This window comes from Nycticebus coucang, chromosome 12 (genome assembly GCF_027406575.1).
Source record: "Nycticebus coucang isolate mNycCou1 chromosome 12, mNycCou1.pri, whole genome shotgun sequence".
Lineage (NCBI taxonomy): Eukaryota > Metazoa > Chordata > Mammalia > Primates > Lorisidae > Nycticebus > Nycticebus coucang.
Window position 1 is genome coordinate 75,906,634 of NC_069791.1, and position 19,068 is coordinate 75,925,701.

Sequence of the window (19,068 nt, forward strand, 5' to 3'; positions counted from 1 at the left end):
ACTCAACGTTTGTCCTCTGTGACCTTGGCCAGTTAATTCTCAAGGGCCGAGAGGCTTCTGCAGTGAATGCGGGAAGGGAGTGCTTCACCTTTGATTCCCAGTTGTTTTTAGAGCACATTCTTTATAATTCTTCTATGTTTGTGTTTTGTAATAGATACAACAAACTAATACTTGGGTAGATGTACATAATCTCTAAATATATATATATATAGAGAGAGAGAGTGGATGTTTACTTTAAAATTTAATTTTGTTTTTAATTTACAGCATGTAGAAACAAAATGCTTCCAGGACCAATAATGTACCTCCTGTATCAGTCAGCATTCTCCAGAGAAATAGAAACAATAAGAGGGACATTTCTCTAGGGTAGGGAGGGGAGAAAGAGAGAGAGAAAGCAAGGAGGAGAGAGAGAGAAGCTGTTTCCGTAGAGCATCCTGACTGATACAGGAAGTAGGTTATTTTCAGCTGAAGCATTTTGTCATTGCATCTAGGAGCAAGAAAACATCTCCACGGAGAGGGAAGAGAGAGAGAGTGCACTCAGAAGAGACAGACTGAATTTAAGGAATTGGCTTGTGAAGTGTGGGTACTGGCAAGTCCAAAATCTACAGGGCAGGCTGGAAACTAAGGCACAGTTTCTATGTTGCAGTCTTTAGATAGACGCTCTTCTTCTCTGGGAAATCTCAGTTTTTCTTTTAGAGCCTTCAGCTGATTAGGAGGAGCTCACCCACATCATAGACTTTACCCAAGCCTACCTTCAAATCAACAGATGGCAGCTGTTAATCACATCCACAAGACACCTCCACAGTAGCACCCGGGTCAGTGTGTGATCACAGCCTGGCCAGGGTGACACCTGACACTCACCATCACACTACCCTGTTGCCTGGTACCGAACTGGTCTCTCAATTCTAATCTTCCCTGTTCTAAACACCCTCCAGGCTCCAGGCCATTTCCAGATTTAGCCTACTAAAGGAAATCTTTGGCCATGTCTCTTCTCTGCTTAACTTCCATCACCGCCAGACAAAGAGCAAGTCTTTAGGTTGGTATTCTACTGCCCTAGAGACTGTGGTCTACGTTCCCCCCACTACCAGATTTCTGTCAACATAAACATCTAATTCATGCTAAATCCTGCTCCCTACGACTCCCCACATCTGTGCTTTTCCGTCCATGTGCCCTCTGAGAGCATGTCATTCCCATCAACTGCCATCTCATCTCCTTCTAATTGTGTCTATCAAAACCCTTCCCTCTTCAGTCAGTATGTCAAGCATCCAGACCATTACCTTACTCTGGAAAACTTCTTATTTTTCTACTGTATATTTAAGGCTCAGCTAATATATTCCTTCCCCCATGTATAGGCTAGGAATATCAAATAAAAATTTAATAGATGGCAGACTGCAGGAAGATATTTCTAATGCCTAAAACAGTCAAGGGAATAATTTCTAGAATATACAAAGAAATCCTTCAAACCAACAAAAAAGAAAGGACAAGAAAAACCAATAAAAAAAATGGGCCAAAGATATCCCAAGGCAATTCACACAAGAAGCAGCCCTGGCAGGCAGCAAGTTTGTGAATAAGTGTTCAAGCTTACCAGTAACCAAATCAATGAAGATTAGAACAACTTTGACTTGTTACTATATGATGGCTCAGATAGCAAAAATTAGAAAGACAGATAATACCAAACTTTGTCTGAGATGTGTCTGATTTCACGGCTTTCCTTGTCTTGATCTATCACTCTACTTTTTTCTTTCTTTTTTTTTCTGAGACAGAGTCTCACTCCGTCACTCTGGGTAGAGTGCTGTGGTGTCATCATAGGTTACAGCAACCTCAGTCTCTTGGGCCCAAGAGATCCTCCTGCTTCAGCTTCCCCAGTAGCTGAGACTACAGGCTAGTTGTTCTATTTTTAGTAGAGACAGGGTCTCACTCTTCTCAGGCTCATCTCAAATAAGTGAGCCTAACCAATTCTCCCACTTTGCCCTCTCTTAGGGCTAGGATTATAGGCGTGAGCCACCATGCCCTGGCTTATCATCCCATTGGTTTGGGAGTCACTGGACTCCTCCACAGAGGTTTGGCTCTGAACCTCCTGCCTGAAAATCCAATCTATTTTCGGAGATCTCTGCTTCAAAGTTCTGCTGGCTTATTAAGTACAACATGTCCCAAATGGAGCCTGTGCTGCACTTTTCTAAAGAGTACTCTCTTCTCTTTCTGGACTCAAAAGGCCACCATCATCCTTTACATAAGTCACTCAAATCCCTGACACCTCTCTCTCTTTTTATCCCCACTATCTGTGACTAAGTCCTTTTGCTTCAGTGTATCTGGTGTTTGTTCCCCACTTTTCATTCTTTCCAAATGTTACCCTAGCTCAGGCCACTGTCATTTCTTGTCTGAATTACTGAAATTGTTTCTTGTTTGTTCTCCTTCTGTACAGTCTTGCTAGCTAATTTAATAATGAGTGTTTTTATTTGCCAACTGCATGGGCATAAGAATACGACCCATCTTATGACCTTAAGGAACTTGTCCTTCTCTTGGGTGGAGTGGGGAGGAGCAAATGACTAGCATCCTGTGAGAGGCCTGCAGTGAGGGAGGGGAGAAGTGTAGTTACTGTGAGAGCAGAGAGGGAGGGTGGCCAACATGACCATCCTTCCCTCTGAAGCCACACATGTCATCTTCTTAAAATGCTGCCCTCTGACCATATTCTTAAAACAGCCCCAGGGCTGCTTTTAGGACAAAGTTCTTGACATAATGTAAGCCTATGGATGGATGGCTTTGCCTGCTTTGGTAGTTCTGTTATGAATTCTCTTGCTGTGCTAAACTCCTCATACAAGCCATCCTTTCTCTTCCCTTTTGATGGACTAACCTCTAGCACCTGCTTTAAGTTGAACGGTATTTTGGATTGGTGAAAAAAATACTTACTGTTCTGATGAAGTTGCATATTCAATATTTGTAATTTCCTCCCATCATTCCCTGGATCATGGAGGGAAATGATAATCCAACAGATATTACATTCAATATATGCCAGCAATGTGGGATGCATTATGCTAAATATCGAGATATCGAGGGGGCGGTAGAGAGCAGTTAGCCAAACTCAGCCACCTGCTATCTGCCTGCCTGTCTAACTCCAGATCAACGTGCTGTCTCGGCACAGACTTCCAAGTTTTCCATTGCTTGCTCCCTCCACGCTGTACTGCGGCTTCTGCAATGGGGCACTACCAATTCCTATGCTATGTCATCCCTGCTTATGTGTACGGCCAAGCCCACCTCCATTCAGACTCTGATAATCCAGGAGCACTGTCTGAGTTAACCTTGTATGATATCTGGCACAATCTAGATGCTCAATAAATGTGCTCAATTTATGAAAAATAGTTCTTATTTTCTAAGAGCCCATAATTCTCTTTTGACTATAGCATTAGGACTAAATTTTCCTAGCAAAAATGTCAACACCTTCTGGAAACAGGCACCACCTTCCCTGGTCAGCTGGCCTGATTCCTTCATTGGACTTCACACATGTCACATTCATTATTTATTTTACAAAATGTTCACTGAGATGAATATTAAGAACTTATATTGTGAACCTACCACATGCTATGACCAGCTCTAAGACACACGGGATAAAATGATTAAAAATTAGATGGGATTTCTTCCTTACTAGAAGGTAGAGGAGGAGGCCTAAGTCAACAAAATAAACAAGAATTATAAATTGTGAAAAGTGCAATGAGAGAAAGAAATGTCCTCTCTGGGAGTCCCCTTCTGGGAGGTTTACCTCCATCTGACGATCTGAACCCCGCATCCCTTAACACATGGCTTACTTCTGAGAAATCTTTCCAGGTTACTGCAAGCCCTGCTTGCAGCTCCTTCAACATTTACCATATGCATCACCAAGCAAGAATGACCACTACGGCCAGGAAGGCTGCACAGAGCCTAGGGCATGTGCTTGTCTATAGGTGAGCTACAGAGGTGACATTACTGTCACAAACAGGCCTCCCTTGAGTAGTCCATCACATGAGCCAAAGGCTTGATCACGGCAAGCTGATTACATAGCTACACATCCATCCCTCCAACTTACCCTTGTCTGACCTTGCTTGACTCATCCTCCCCTAGAGGTAGCCATGAATACTGGGACTACTGGTGTGTGCAACCATGCCTGGCTAATTAAATTTTTTTTTTTTTTTTAGGTAGACACAAGGGTCTCACTCTGTTGTTCAGGTTGGTATTGAACTCCTGGTCTCAAGTGATCCTTCAGCCTCAGCCTCCCCAAATGCTGGGATTACAGGTGTGAGCCACTGCACCCAGCCTAGGATTTAGGCTTAACTCATTTGTAGTGATTCAGGCACTTCTTGCTGATGCTTGGGAGAGATCTCTCCATTCCCCAAAGCCTAAGATTCCCTCCACCTGGGACAGTGCATCTTGCTTGTGTCTCCTTTGCAACACAATGGGCAGTTTTATATGAGGGCCATGGGCTAGGCAATCAATCGTGTAAGATATGATACCCCAAATACTAGTCCCCTCCCCCAGAGAGGGACACCAGATCTTACATTTATATTTCTTACTTCTAAATTTTACACTTTTTTTTCTGTAAGGTAGTATGATTATTCTCATGGTTACAATGAAAAAATTAGGATGCAGGAAAGTAAAATAAGTTGGTGAAAAGCCTAATTCTGGTAGGATAGCCATCTGTTTAGAAAAGCGAGTTTAAACCACTAGGAAACATGTTATAACAGTAGTTTGCATAGAGGTATGGTTCTCTAATTTGAGCGTGATCAGAATCATCTGGAAAGTCCCTTAAAACACAGTTTCCTGAGGCCCACCCTCAGAGTTTCTGGTCCAGTGGATTTGGGGTGGGGTCTAAGATTACTCATTCCTAACAAATTCCCAGATGATGCTGATTCTGCTGGACTTTGAGATCTACTAGCATAAAACTTGGTGTGAGCCTAGAAGAGAGGAAACTACCAGTGCTTCAGGGCAATCAAGAGAAGGTTCCCAGGGAAAGGGACATTTGGGTTGGGCATTGAAGATTGCATAGGAGGTCTCCAACTAACTCTCCCATTGATCACTCAAATCATGGAAGAAAAGACTAAGCATGTGCTGTGTACAGATTTACAAGGCAAATCTGTGTGGTGAATGTTCAGGGGAACCTATAACTGGGGGTGGCTCAGCAGAACCTGCAATAGCAAGGGAGGAGTCTGAGAAAGGAACAGGGGGGTACAGATGGAAAGCCATGGTGAAGAATTCACACTTCATCCTTTGAGTACCTGGCATTTAATCAGATGAGTAATGCAATTCTCTTTGCCTGATTATGTTCTAATTGTTCATTCATTAAAGATAAAAAGGTATTAATCACTCACTACACCGAGGAATGCTAGGGTATAAAAAGCTCACAATAAAAATAATAACAAAAGTGGCGTTTTTCTGGCCCTTACTATGTAATATTGGCTCTGCTTGCATCTCTTTATTCCCAGTAACAACCCTTTGGGACAGATGCTACCATTATCACATTTTAGAGATGAGAAAACTGAGGTTTCCAGAGGCAAGGACACACAGCTTGATCAGAGCTGAGAAAGTGATTTAGTTTTGCATCTTAAACCTTGCTCTCTCTTATGACATCCTTGAGTTCAAGGACTAGAGCGCTGCCTTCCCTGTCACCCACACCTGTTGTATCTAATAAGGAGCTGCCCCTGCTGTGCTGGGTGGAAGTCGCCCCAGAGATTCCCTTTGTCTTGTGGGTGTCTTGACCTCCGCACAAAGGCAAGAAGTGAGCAGAGGCTGCTGCTTGTTATCGGAGGATCTGTGATCTTCATAGTGCAGGAATGTCCTCCCAAGAGGACAGTAGGATCTATCACTGTCAGACCCGAAGGCCTTTTTCTGTTCTTGCAAACTCAGGGCTTTTCAGATCTTTAAGGCTGATCAGAGATAGAAAACTGCAATAGCCGACTTAAATCTCAGCAAGTGGGGAGGCGAGGCAAAGAGAGTTTCCACGCATAAAATAAAAAAACACTGACTCTTTTTGGGAAGATAACACATAACTCTTGGTACACGCAGCACAATAAAAGCCCTTGGAGAGCAGAGAAGATCTTTGTCAGAAATTGTGTCTCATTTAGTACCATTGTTTCACTGTGTTCCTTTCGGAATGAAAGTGATTCATCTTGCTTTTGTTTTGCCTTGCCTTTTATTTTTCCCTTTCCCAGAAATTTCTCTTCCATTAGGAGGCAAGCACTGTTTCCTTCCCCCTCTCTTCACAAACAGGACTTTCATCCTCAACGTGTTAATGCTCAGTTCTCACAGTCCAATTTAATATATTTTTTTCATTTTGCCAAGTAGTGACTTACATCATACAGACAATATTGCTGTGAAGTGGGTTAAAAAATACAGCTTAATGATCCCATTCCTTGGAAGTGCTTGTGTATGTGTGTGGTGGAGTCTCAGCTTACACATATCACCATCATTTATTGCACCTCTGATGGTGGAAATATTTTAAAAGATTTTTGCACCTCCGCTGAAGACATTATGGGGCTGCTAAGGCCAGGAAAATTTGCTAAGAGGTAGCTGCTTCCCTGGGCATGGGACAAAAAGGAAGGCCACACAGAAGTTAATCATGATGCAAAAGTTAAAGAGCAAAACAGCAAGATAATAGTGGCCCAAAGATAGATTGACAGGCTCTATTCCCTGCATCTGGAAGAAGAAGGAAAGATCCATAATGAAAATTTCAAATTCATTATGAATTTGATCACAAGGCCTTCTGGGAAAAAATAACAAATCCTGAAGTCTCATGATTATCTTCTTGGAACCAATGGTCCTACCCACTGGCAGTGCCCCGTCCTACCCATTTCATTTCATTGTCTACTTTCCTTCAGCTTCACATAGCCAAGGTAAGCTGTGAAGAGCCTGGGCTCACAGCAATTGAGCAACTTGCAAAAAGCTGCACAGCTCCTGTGTGGCAGAGCTTGCATTCACTCTCTGTCTCTGCTCTCTTGATGACAAGGAGGATGGCTGAGTTCCGAGAGTGGGCCAGGCCTGGGAGACCAACCCAGACTTGCACTCACGGGCAGTAAATGGCTGATGCTTCCTGAATTCAAACTCTTCTGGGGGTTCCCTCCAAGTCCCAGGTCCTTCCCAGACGTGTCTGGCCCTGTGTAGGCCACTTGGCCTAGACTCTGGGGCAAGATCTTGCACTCCTGTCCTGGGAGGAGTGGCCTTGGGAAGAGGCTGTTTGCTACACTGTCGTGAAGGACAGCACTCTGAAGATGTCCAAATGTATGAGTTGGATGGAATAAGGCTGTGGCCTCCCTCATCTGGCTACACCGCCAAGCAGAGGTGATAGCAAGATTGTCTGGCTCACTCTACCCACATCTCTAGGACTTTCTGCCACCTGAGCCTCTAGCAGACAGCAGAAGGCAGGTCCTCAACAAGAGTGCCCTCTCACCAGACACACCTGCCTCTTTGTCCCGTAGGACTGTTGTCCCCAGCCCTTGGTCCACAGACCAATAAGGATCTGTGCCCTGTTAGAAACTGGCCACACACCAGGTGAGTGGCATGGCAGGTGAGTGAGTGAAGCTTCATCTGTCACTGTCTCCCATCACCCCCAGATAGGACCTTCCAGTTGCAGGAAAACAAGCTTGGATCTCCCACCAATTCTGGATGATAGTGAGTTGTATCATTATTTTATTATATACTACAGTGTAATAATAACAGAAATAAAGTGCACAATTCATGTAATGTGCTTTGATCACCCCCAAATCATTCCCCATTTCTCGGTCCATGGGAAAATTGTCTTCCATGAAACTGGTCCCTGGTGCCAAAAATGGTTGGGGACCAGTGCTCTAGGCTGCCAGGGTGCCTCTCTCCTCCGGTTTCCTCCCACCCCCTCCTGCACTCCTTCCCCTTCTCAGCCTCTCCCCTCCACCAGAGTGCTAAAGGCCAAACTCTCCTAGGGCTTAACAGTCACTAACAGGACTCTGAATTAAAAATATATATGCATATATATGTATATTCGTATATTATTCCAAATCATATACGTATGTATGGGTGCACATACCATAGCCACACAGACAGTATTTACTCATAGTCATGTGTGTAAAAATACATACACTACTGGTACATGCAAATAAATACCCGTGCATTTATTTCTCAGTCATGCATATAGGCATACACATATTATTCAAAGCCATGAGTCTCTGCATACACACATGCCTATATTATTCAAACTCATGCATGTATGCATGGATATATTATCCAGAGGCATACATGCATACTCTTAGTATTTACAGTCATGTGAGCATGCACATGACTTATTACACACATACATTATTCCAAGTCCCACATGCATACAGGCAGGTACCACACACATGTACGCACTACTTAGTCATGTGCCTCAGTGTCCATGTGTACACATGCAGAGGTTATTCACAGTCAGATGGGTACGTATCTATGCACACCACACATGAATACAAATATCTTTCATTTTAATTTTTACCCTACACCTTTTTCTCAAGCTCTAGACTCAAATCCAGCTGCCTACCCATAATTTCTGTAAGAATGTTTAATAGAAATATTAAATTTAACATGGTGCAAGCAGAGCTATTGTATGTTCTTCAAAAATATCGGTCTCCTTCGCCCCAACACCAATTTAAAATTTTTATTTAAAATAGCACCATCATCATGTACTCTGTTGCTTAGGCAGAAAGTCCTGGGCATCATTTTTGAATGTCCTTCTTTCTCTCGCACCTTACATCCAGTCTGCCAGCAAGCCCCGCCAGCTCCAAATTCCCCCCCCCCAATTTATCCAGAATCCAGCCACTTCTCCCGTCAGCACCAGCGGGATCCTAATCTAAGCAAACCGCGGCCTGGGCTCCAGCCACTGCAGCTGCACACAGCAGGAGAAGGAGCTTTCTAGAGTCTAAGATGACATCACATCATTCCCCTGGTGGAACCCTCCAGTGGCTTCCCATTTCCCCGAGAGTGAAATGCAAACTCCACACACATGACTCTGGTCACTGGGTCCCCACCTCTGTCTCCCAACTCACCTCCCTTGTTACCAACATCAGGGTAGGCTCGCCACCTCTCTGTTCCTCTAAATGCCAACTCTGATCCTTTCTCAGGGCTTGTGTGGTTTGTTTTCCTCCTGCCTTCAGTACTTTCCCCTGATCCAGGTGGGGTCAGCTCATTATCATCTCTCAGAGCTCACCTCTGCTGTCACCTCCTCTTGACACATCTGCCCTGACCCCAGCACTAAAGGGCCTGTCCACAGTTCTCTGTTCAATCTTCTCGGTCACTTTGGCTGTGCTTGTGTCTGCCTGCAATTATCTTTATCACTTATTGCTGCTTCTTTCAGTTCTCTTTTCATGTTTTCTCCTAAGGGTTTTTATAATTTGGGCTTTCCACGTCTAGGTCTTTGATTCAGTGTGAGTTAATTTTTGTCTATGGTGTAAGGCAAAGATCCAACATCATTCTTTTGCAGTGGATATCTAATTTTCCCAGCACCACTTGTTAAAAAAACTTTCCCTCTAGAATGGTTTTTGGCACCCTTGTTGAAAATCATTTTGCCATATGTGCAAGGGTTTATTTCTGGGATCTCTATTCTTCCCTTGGACTGTTTGTCAGTCTGTAAGCTGCATCAGCTCATTTTCACCACTAGGCGGTAATTTCCATAGGGGCAGGTGCTCTGCCTGGCTGCCTGGAGCCCAGCCCCGCACAGAGGAGCTAGATGAATTCCTAATAGACCATGAATGGCATTTGGTTTCTGTAACAGGTCTTTTTTCCACCGCCCAGGTGGACTTCCCTGCACACCACTTCCCCCGAAGCCTGATGCGTTCCTCTCCTCTTCAGAGATGACGCATTTGCCCCCTCTCCAAACTGATCTCAGTGCATTCTTCTGACCTTGCCTGGGCTTGGGCTGGCTCCATTTGGTGGTTGTGCATCCAGAACTTTCTCGGTCAGTTCTCCCTCCTCCCAGGTGCCATTGCTGCCCAGCGTGACCCAGGGCAGACACCCCTGTGCTTGTACATTCCTGTCCTTCTAAAGCTCTGTCAGGCAGACCCTCAGGGACCCCCACCTGCCGTCCAGCATGCCCCACTGAACTTGACCCCTGGCATTCCGGTGCACATGAGGACAAAGGCAAGCTAAGCTGGGCCCTGTTCCAGTCTCACCCCAGTCTCATCTAAAGGCCATCCTGTTTGTTTGTTTTGGTTTCCAGTCTCATAAATAAGGCCTCAGTAATGGCAGGGAGGGGATCCAGAGGGCAGGAACACAGCATTACATCATTGCATTACCTACACTGATGCGTTTTCAAGGCCAGCAAACTCAATTAGCTCGTTGGTAATAGCTGCACTGACAGCGGGACACTTACAGCAGAGTTCATCGTTCTGAGGAAGGACAGAACACAAACGACATGAGGCCCCCCAGGAAGAGCTGCTGGCTGACTAACCCGGAGTGGCAGCTCAGGACCAGATGTGGTTTGCTTTCAATAATTCTACACTGCTGCTTTTGAAATACAGTAGAACCTCTGTAAGTTGACTGTCCAGGGGACTCTAACAAACTGGCCCACATATGGAGGTGGTCAACATAGGGAACAAGGTTTACAGTTCCAACATGTGCATGTCTGGACTATGAAAATGAGGTCAGTGTAGGGAGGTGGTCACTATGGAGGTTCTATGGTATTTGAATCTTGAGAAATAGAGTGCTACTTGGTAGCTGTGTCCTAGTTATGGGTGCCAACACCCATTCTTGAGCAACCTTGCTTTTACTTCTGCAAATAACCAAGCCTTTCCAGCCTTGAGACCTACAGAACTTAGAAGAGTTACCTGACCTCAGCCTCTCCACATATTCACCATTCCTGGGCACATCAAATCCTCCACCAAGCTAATGCTCCGGGTGAGTTAGAGCAGGCAGAAAATCCCCTTTCAGAATAAGTGAGGAAGAAGGACAGTTGGGATTATCGAGGAAAAAATAACATACTATATTAACCACAGTGTTGTGAGAGCAGAGAATGTTTAGTTGAAAAATCCTTAGAATTTAACTTGCCCGATCTTATAATTTTATAGATGGGAAAACCATGAGCCATAGAAAGTTAAATTATGCCTGCTAGGTTGCATGGCCTGTTAGCACACGAGCAGAATTATTATAAATGAGACACAGTCCACTTGCAGAAGGAACAATGTCGCTGAGTCTTCTCAGAACATACTTTATCATCCAAAGATGAAGCAGATTTCAAAGCAGCACAGAGGAGGCCTTTAGGTGCTGCCAACGTCCTGTTGATAGGGGATTCGCTTTGGTCTGTAAATAAACAAGCTTTTCCCAATCTCAGCTGGCTTTACATTTTCAGTAGGGAGTTCTGTGCATATAGTGCTAAAAGAAGTTGCAACGTGGGTATTAGGCATCATAACTGTCGACTTGTAAGCATTCGAAATCTGGGAAGAAGGTTAGATCACACATCTCCCAAAGGAGCTTCTTTTTCCCCGAGCTGTTTTACCCCTAAGCTGCATTTTTCATTCCTCCTGTTTTGGGAACAAGAAGAGGGGTCCTGTGAGCAGAAGCCCTATATCTTGGCTACCAACAAGGCCTGCGTCTATGCAGAGCTCACTTAGAATGCACATGGATTCAGGGTATGTGTTCTGTGTGGCTCATAAATCATGCATTTCCTTAAGAAGGAGTGTAAAGAGCTCCGATTTGCTGGGTAGCGTTCTCCTTCTTCCCTCAGGCAGACTAGCAAGGGCTGCACAGCTTGCAGATCTTTCATCTGTTTACGGCTCTGAGAAGCCACTGGGATGGGGATGCTGGTGATGTGGGATGGCTGAGGAGAAATCACTCAGATTCCTTCCTGGAGATTCTCCCCTGTCTGTACAAAGTGGGCACATTGTTCAGTGCTCTTTGTTGAAGCTGTGCTGAAGTGTTGGGCGGTTCAGTGGACAAACAAAACAATAAAAGCTGGTTCCAGGCCTCTGAAGACTCTACTTGCATTGGCCACGGTGTAGGCGATGCATTTGCTGTTGCTCCCTGCCTCCCTCCCTTCCTCATTTCCTCTATCTTTGTAATGAGGTCATGCACATTACTGGGGAATGTAGTAAATCTGGGCACAGCCTCGGGTTCACAGCTAAGGTCCATCACTCTCAATTGAGTGACTCCCATATACGTTATGTGACCATTCCAACTCTCGGTAGATGAAGGGTAACAATGGGGTGAAGAAAAAAATCGTATAGGATTTTACATATAGACAGACAGATGTATAGATGGGCAGAGGGACAGTAGACAGATGATAAATGGAGAGTCCCCAGGGACGTGCATACTGGATGTAGACTTCCTTCCTTTCTTTTTTTTTTTTTTGTATTATTAAATCATAGCTGTGTACATTAATGCGATCATGGGGCACCATACACTGGTTTTATAGACCGTTTGACACATTTTCATCACACTGGTTAACATAGCCTTCCTGGCATTTTCTTAGTTATTGTGTTAAGACATTATATTCTACATTTACTAAGTTTCACATGTACCCTTGTAAGATGCACCACAGGTGTGATCCCACCAAACACCCTCCCTCCGCCCACCTCCCTTTCCCCCTTCCTCCTATTCTTGGGTTTATAACTGGGTTATAGCTTTCATGTGAAAGCCATAAATTAGATGTAGACTTTCAAAATTCTTTATTTAATTAAATTAATTTATTTAATTCTTTATCTAAAATTCTTACTTAATAAAATTTGCTTCAGCGAGCCTATTCTTTGGCAGTCTCACATCAACATGCTGGGGATACAGCACCAAAGAAAATGAACAAAAGTTTGCTCTCATGGAAGCAGTGTTCTAGTGGGGGAGATAAACAGTAAGTACAAAATACAGACTGGAACACCTGGCAGAGAGAAAGAGGCAAGGAAGGGAGGCAGCGAGTGTGGGGCTAAGGGAAGAGGTGTTTGAAATTAATGGGTCACCAGGGAGAGTCTCATAGTGAGGGCGTTGGAGTGGAGACCTTGAGAGGTGACGGGGGACGCTGCAGATATTGGAGAAGGAGCGTCCCTGGCAGGGGCATAGTGCAATCCACTGTGAGAACTTCTAATAAAGAAGAGCGGTCCTCACTCCTTGTGCACAGGGTAAAGCTGCCTGGTAAAGAGGAGTGGTTCTCACTCTCTGTGTACAGGGTAAAGTGGCATGCCAAACGCAGCTTTTATACCAATCCTTTCCTTCTTTTTCCTCCCTGGATGTTGGATTATAGGAACAAGCTGACCAATGGCCCCAGCTGCTGTGCTCTGAAATCTATCACCATGTTTCCTCAGAGACAAGGCTTCCCCGGCTGCTCCCAGAGAGTTCTTGCACCTAGCAGAGTTCTCAGGTGAGCTTCTCGGGTTCCCTTCCTGGGAAGCACTTGACTCCCGTCCTGGGTTCCCCATCAGCTTTGCAGACGTTTCTTAGACCATCACCCTATGCGCTGCCCTGCTTTCCCTTGTCTGACCTTCCTCACTTTCTCCTCCATAGACACGAGCCCTGCTCTGATGGTGCTTTCAGGCTTCTCTGGCTCCCTTCCCAGTGTTCCCTCACAGACCTTTTCTCTCTTGTACATCGAATCCTGACTTGGCAGCTGCTTGGAGGACCAGGACCTACTCAGACCCTGTTAAGGACCTCAAGGTTCCCAGCTGATGGCCAGCACTAACTGTCAGACCTGTGAGTCAGGCCAGCTTGGACTTCCTACTCCAATCAACCTTTCCACAAATTAAAGCCACAGGAGCAACTGGAACCCTTGTGTACAGTGGGTGGGAAAATGGTGCCGTTATGGAAAACAGTACAGTGGTTCCTTGAAACATTAAAAACAGAATTATTATAGGATGCAACAATTCCACTTAAGGTCATATACAGAAAAGAAGAGAAAGAAGGGCCTCAAAGAGATATTTGTCTACACACATTCATACTCTTTACAACAGCTTAAACATGGACGATCCCAGCATTTGTTGACAGATGAATACACAAACAAAATACAGTGTACACATCCAGTGAAATATTACTCAGCTTTAAAAAGGAAGAAAATTCTGACACATGCTATGTGAATAAATCTTAAGGGCATCATGCTAACTAAAATAAGCCCATCACACACACACACACACACACACCAAAAAAAGACCCTTATGATTCCACTGATATGAGGTACTTATAGCAGTCACAATCATAGGGACAGAAAGTTAACTGGTGGTTGCCCGAGTCACAGGGGAAGAAAATGAAAAGTTGTTGTTTAATAAGTGCAGAGTTTCAGTTTGTTTGTGATGAAAAGAACTCTGCAAGTGGCTGGCAGTGAAGCTTACGTGTTAGGAATGTATTTAATACCACAGAATTGTACATGAAGAACTATAGAGGTTATGATGGTAAATTTTGTGTTGTATGTCATTTTACCACACCAAAAAAGTGAAAGAAATTAGAGGTATATGAAGGAGCCCAGGAAAAATCAACAAAGTAACTTTCCACCCAAAGCACAGAGGAGCAAGTGTTACTTTTTATTTTTAAGACAGAGTCTCACTCTGTCACCTGGGCTAGAGTGCACCATAGCTCACCACAACCTCAAACTCCAGAGCTCCTGCCTCAGCCTTACGAGTACCTGGGACTATAGGTGTACACCACCACACTTGGCTAATTTTTTCATTCTTTTGGTAGGATGGGGTCTTGCTCTTGCTCAGACTAATCTCAAACTCCTGACCTCAAGAGACCCACCTCAGCCTCCTAAAGTGTTAGGATTATTGGTAGGAGCCACTGCACCTGGCCCCTGGCCCCTAATCTGTCTTTCTACAGCCCCCTCTTCAACCTGACCTTGGATTTCAGAGCTACCATGGGTTCCCTTGTCACATTTTGATTCAGGCCTCAGAAAGTCTCACCTTTGGATTCTGTCCCTGGCTCTGTCTGGGCCCTTTGATGCTCACCCATTCCTACCTTACCAATTTACTTTCAGACTTGGGCTTTCAAAGTAAATATCCATCCACCCCCCCCACCACCCCACCACCCCCGGCCAAACACACACACACCACTCTTTGTTGCTTCTTGCCTGTCTCTTAAATCTGCCCTGGCTCATCACCTCCTCCATTGGGTCCTGGGCTTCACTTTCTGACTCTGCCCCCACCAGGCGCCTGGGTAAATCTTACATCAAGGCAGCGGCATCACAGCTGGGCTTTGGTAGCAGAACCCAGCACAGGCTGTCTCTCATCTTTTCTTTCTCAACGCTGCATCCCCTTCTGCCATCCAAAGCCTGTCTTCTAACGCCTTCCTGAATCCCACTGTTTTTGCGCGTGTTCTCACCTGCTGACTTGTTTTCCAGCACATCAGGACGAGAATTTCAACTTCTGCCAGCCAGTGGCAGGCAGCCTGACCCCAAAGAAGAGCAGCATTTCTGAAGTCAGCAGCTGCTCCTTCCAAAGGATTACTCAGGACTTCCCCGCCAGGGTGGATTATGCCTGCCACAAAACTTATTAACTTGTGAAGCCTTTGCGTAGAGGGTTGTGCCTGTGATGGTTTTCAAGCAGCAAGAATGTACTTGATTCATGGAGAGGCATTTTCTATTTGAGAAAAAGGAAATTTTCTGCACTCCAGTAAATGAAAGAACCGTACTATTAAACAGCACTTAAACAGCACGAGGAACAGAGAGGACGAACGAATACTTTCAAATCACCGTGAAACAAAGGCACACCGAGGACATTGCCACAAATAGGAGATGAGACCCTTTCGTGCTTTTAGGGAAGGAGAGATTGTAAGTAACAGAAAATTGGTGACTACTTGTCTTGATACAAAGTATGTTTTGCTCTTATTCTCCCTTTACACGTCTTTGGGATATATCACGAGATGGGTATTTAAAGAGATTTAGTCATTCCATAATACATACATAGGAGGGCTGAAAATAAGCTCTTGAACTCATCTTAGAAAAAGTGCTACACTATCATTAGTGCTAAGTATTGTTATTTTCAACTTTGACGTATTCCCCTTGGGAAGCTATGTACTGACTCCAGAGTCTGGTCCACCCTTCAAAGCAATTTTGGAACCCTTTCTGGAATGACCATCAGAGCTGTCATCATACAACAATGTTAACTAGTGTGATGGAAATGTGTCAAATGGTCTATGAAACTAGTGTATGGTGCCCCCTGATCACATTAATGTACACAGCTATGATTTAAAAAAAAAAATACGTACAATAGCAATAATGAACATTCAGCAGGACACAGCCACGCACTGACACCAACACGGCCGTGAGACCCTAATCAAGGAAGGTTATAAACCCTCCCTGAACTGTTCGCACAGTGCTGCCAGCAGAAGTGTCAGGTGGCAAGTTCTTGAACTTAATTGTCAGAATTGTCAGCTCTGATGGTCATTCCAGAAAAAGAGTTCCAAAGAGCTTTGAAGGGTGGACTAGGCCCTGGCATCAGTGCATAGCTTCCCTAGGGGAGTAATTTGAACATGACCGTAGTGACATTCAGCAATGACGTATGTAGCACTTTTTCAAAGACAAGCTTGCAAATTTAATTGTCAGACCTCATACATCGAAACAGCATGTTGTATACCATAAATACATATAAGTTTTATTTGTCAAGGAGAATAAATAATTAATAAAAATGAAAGAAAGGCTCATAAACATTTACTAATTATCAAGGGGAGTCCGTTTCAAACGTGCCTAGTGATCTTTAGGGAAGGTCTGTAATATTCCAGGAGTCTTATGTAGTGACTGCTACTTTCAAGTGAGGTGTCTGGGCGGTAGGCATTTGAATCACCGACAAGCAGCCATTGACATGGAACTTATATGCCATCTCAGAGGTGAATGAGACAATTGCACGTGTAATGCAAAATATACACACTGTTGATGTGATTTGCCATGCATCCTAAATGTTTCAGGGTAGTCTCATGTACAATTATATTTCTTCATGTACTTCCACTCTTCTGGAAGTTGTGAGTATTTCTGAAAATAATGCCTTAATGAATCTAGTCTACAAAGCTAACAACTTCAAAATTTTCCAATCAGGATTGTACCTTTACCTGCTGTAGATGAAAAGTGATCAAAGGAAACATGCATGGTTTTTATTTATACATACAGCAGATCTAAGTTATTTTTATGTAATTTTTCATGAAAGATAATTAATTTAATGTATAAAAAAGGATATTTTATGTCTCCATCTTAATGAGATGTTGGAATCATTCAGGAAACCTTTTTACTATGTATAACATCAAATCAGACTAACAGCAGCTTAAGTAAGAAAGCTATCACATAATGAAAAGTTGTAGATAGATGTTTCTGCTCTAGTTTTATCAGCACAGTAGAGTTAGGATGCTGGTCTGTCACCTTTGAATTGGCTTGGCTTTTCCTCATGGTCACAGGGTGGCTGTTGCAGCTCCAAGCATCAAAACCACACCCAGGAAACCTAAGTTGGAAGAAAGCATCCACAACAAAATTGAATTTTCCGTAGCAGATTCCTTTTATACTATTCCTCCTCCTAATTCATGGAAGAAAAAATTTCCTTCCAGAAATTTTCCTCTTCCACTTCATTAGTAGATCTGTGTCACCTGTCTCTACATGGAAAATATAGAAAGTTAGGATCTAGCTAGGACAAAGGAAGTTCCCTAGTTGAGTAATGCCAAACTGCTATACAAAGAAAAAAGACTCCAATTCAGTAACCTAAATAATCTAGAAGTTCCCTTATTCAAATTTAAATACAAACATTTTCTTCTTTTTATTATTTTTTTATTTTTTTATTGTTGGGGATTCATTGAGGGTACAATAAGCCAGGTTACACTGATTGCAATTGTTAGGTAAAGTCCCTCTTGCAATCATGTCTTGCCCCCATAAAGTGTGACACACACCAAGGCCCCACCCTCCTCCCTCCTTCCCTCTTTCTGTTTCCCCCCCCATAACCATAATTGTCATTAATTGTCCTCATATCAAAATTGAGTACATAGGATTCATGCTTCTCCATTCTTGTGATGCTTTACTAAGAATAATGTCTTCCACGTCCATCCAGGTTAATACGAAGGATGTAAAGTCTCCATTTTTTTTAATGGCTGAATAGTATTCCATGGTATACATATACCACAGCTTGTTAATCCATTCCTGGGTTGGTGGGCATTTAGGCTCTTTCCACATTTTGGCGATTGTAAATTGAGCTGCAATAAACAGTCTAGTGCAAGTGTCCTTATGATAAAAGGATTTCTTTCCTTCTGGGTAGATGCCCAGTAATGGGATTGCAGGATCAAATGGGAGGTCTAGCTTGAGTGCTTTGAGGTTTCTCCATACTTCCTTCCAGAAAGGTTGTACTAGTTTGCAGTCCCACCAGCAGTGTAAAAGTGTTCCCTTCTCTCCACATCCACGCCAGCATCTGCAGTTTTGAGATTTTGTGATGTGGGCCATTCTCACTGGGGTTAGATGATATCTCAGGGTTGTTTTGATTTGCATTTCTCTAATATATAGAGACGATGAACATTTTTTCATGTGTTTGTTAGCCATTCGTCTGTCGTCTTTAGAGGAAGTTCTATTCATGTCTCTTGCCCATTGATAGATGGGATTGTTGGCTTTTTTCATGTGGATTAATTTCAGTTCTCTATAGATCCTAGTTATCAAGCTTTTGTCTGATTGAAAATATGCAAATATCCTTTCCCATTGTGTAGGTTGTCTCTTTGCTTTGGTTATTGTCTCCTTAGCTGTACAGAAGCTTTTCAGTTTAATGAAGTCCCATTTGTTTATTTTTGTTGTTGTTGCAATTGCCATGGCAGTCTTCTTCATGAAGTCTTTCCCTAGGCCAATATCTTCCAGTGTTTTTCCTATGCTTTCTTTGAGGATTTTTATTGTTTCATGCCTTAAATTTAAGTCCTTTATCCATCTTGAATCAATTTTTGTGAGTGGGGAAAGGTGTGGCTCCGGTTTTAGTCTTTTACATGTAGACATCCAGTTCTCCCAACACCATTTATTGAATAGGGAGTCTTTCCCCCAAGGTATGTTCTTGTTTGCTTTATCAAAGATTAGGTGGTTGTAAAATGTTAGTTTCATTTCTTGGTTTTCAATTCGATTCCAAGTGTCTATGTCTCTGTTTTTGTGCCAGTACCATGCTGTCTTGAGCACTATGGCTTTGTAGTACAGACTAAAATATG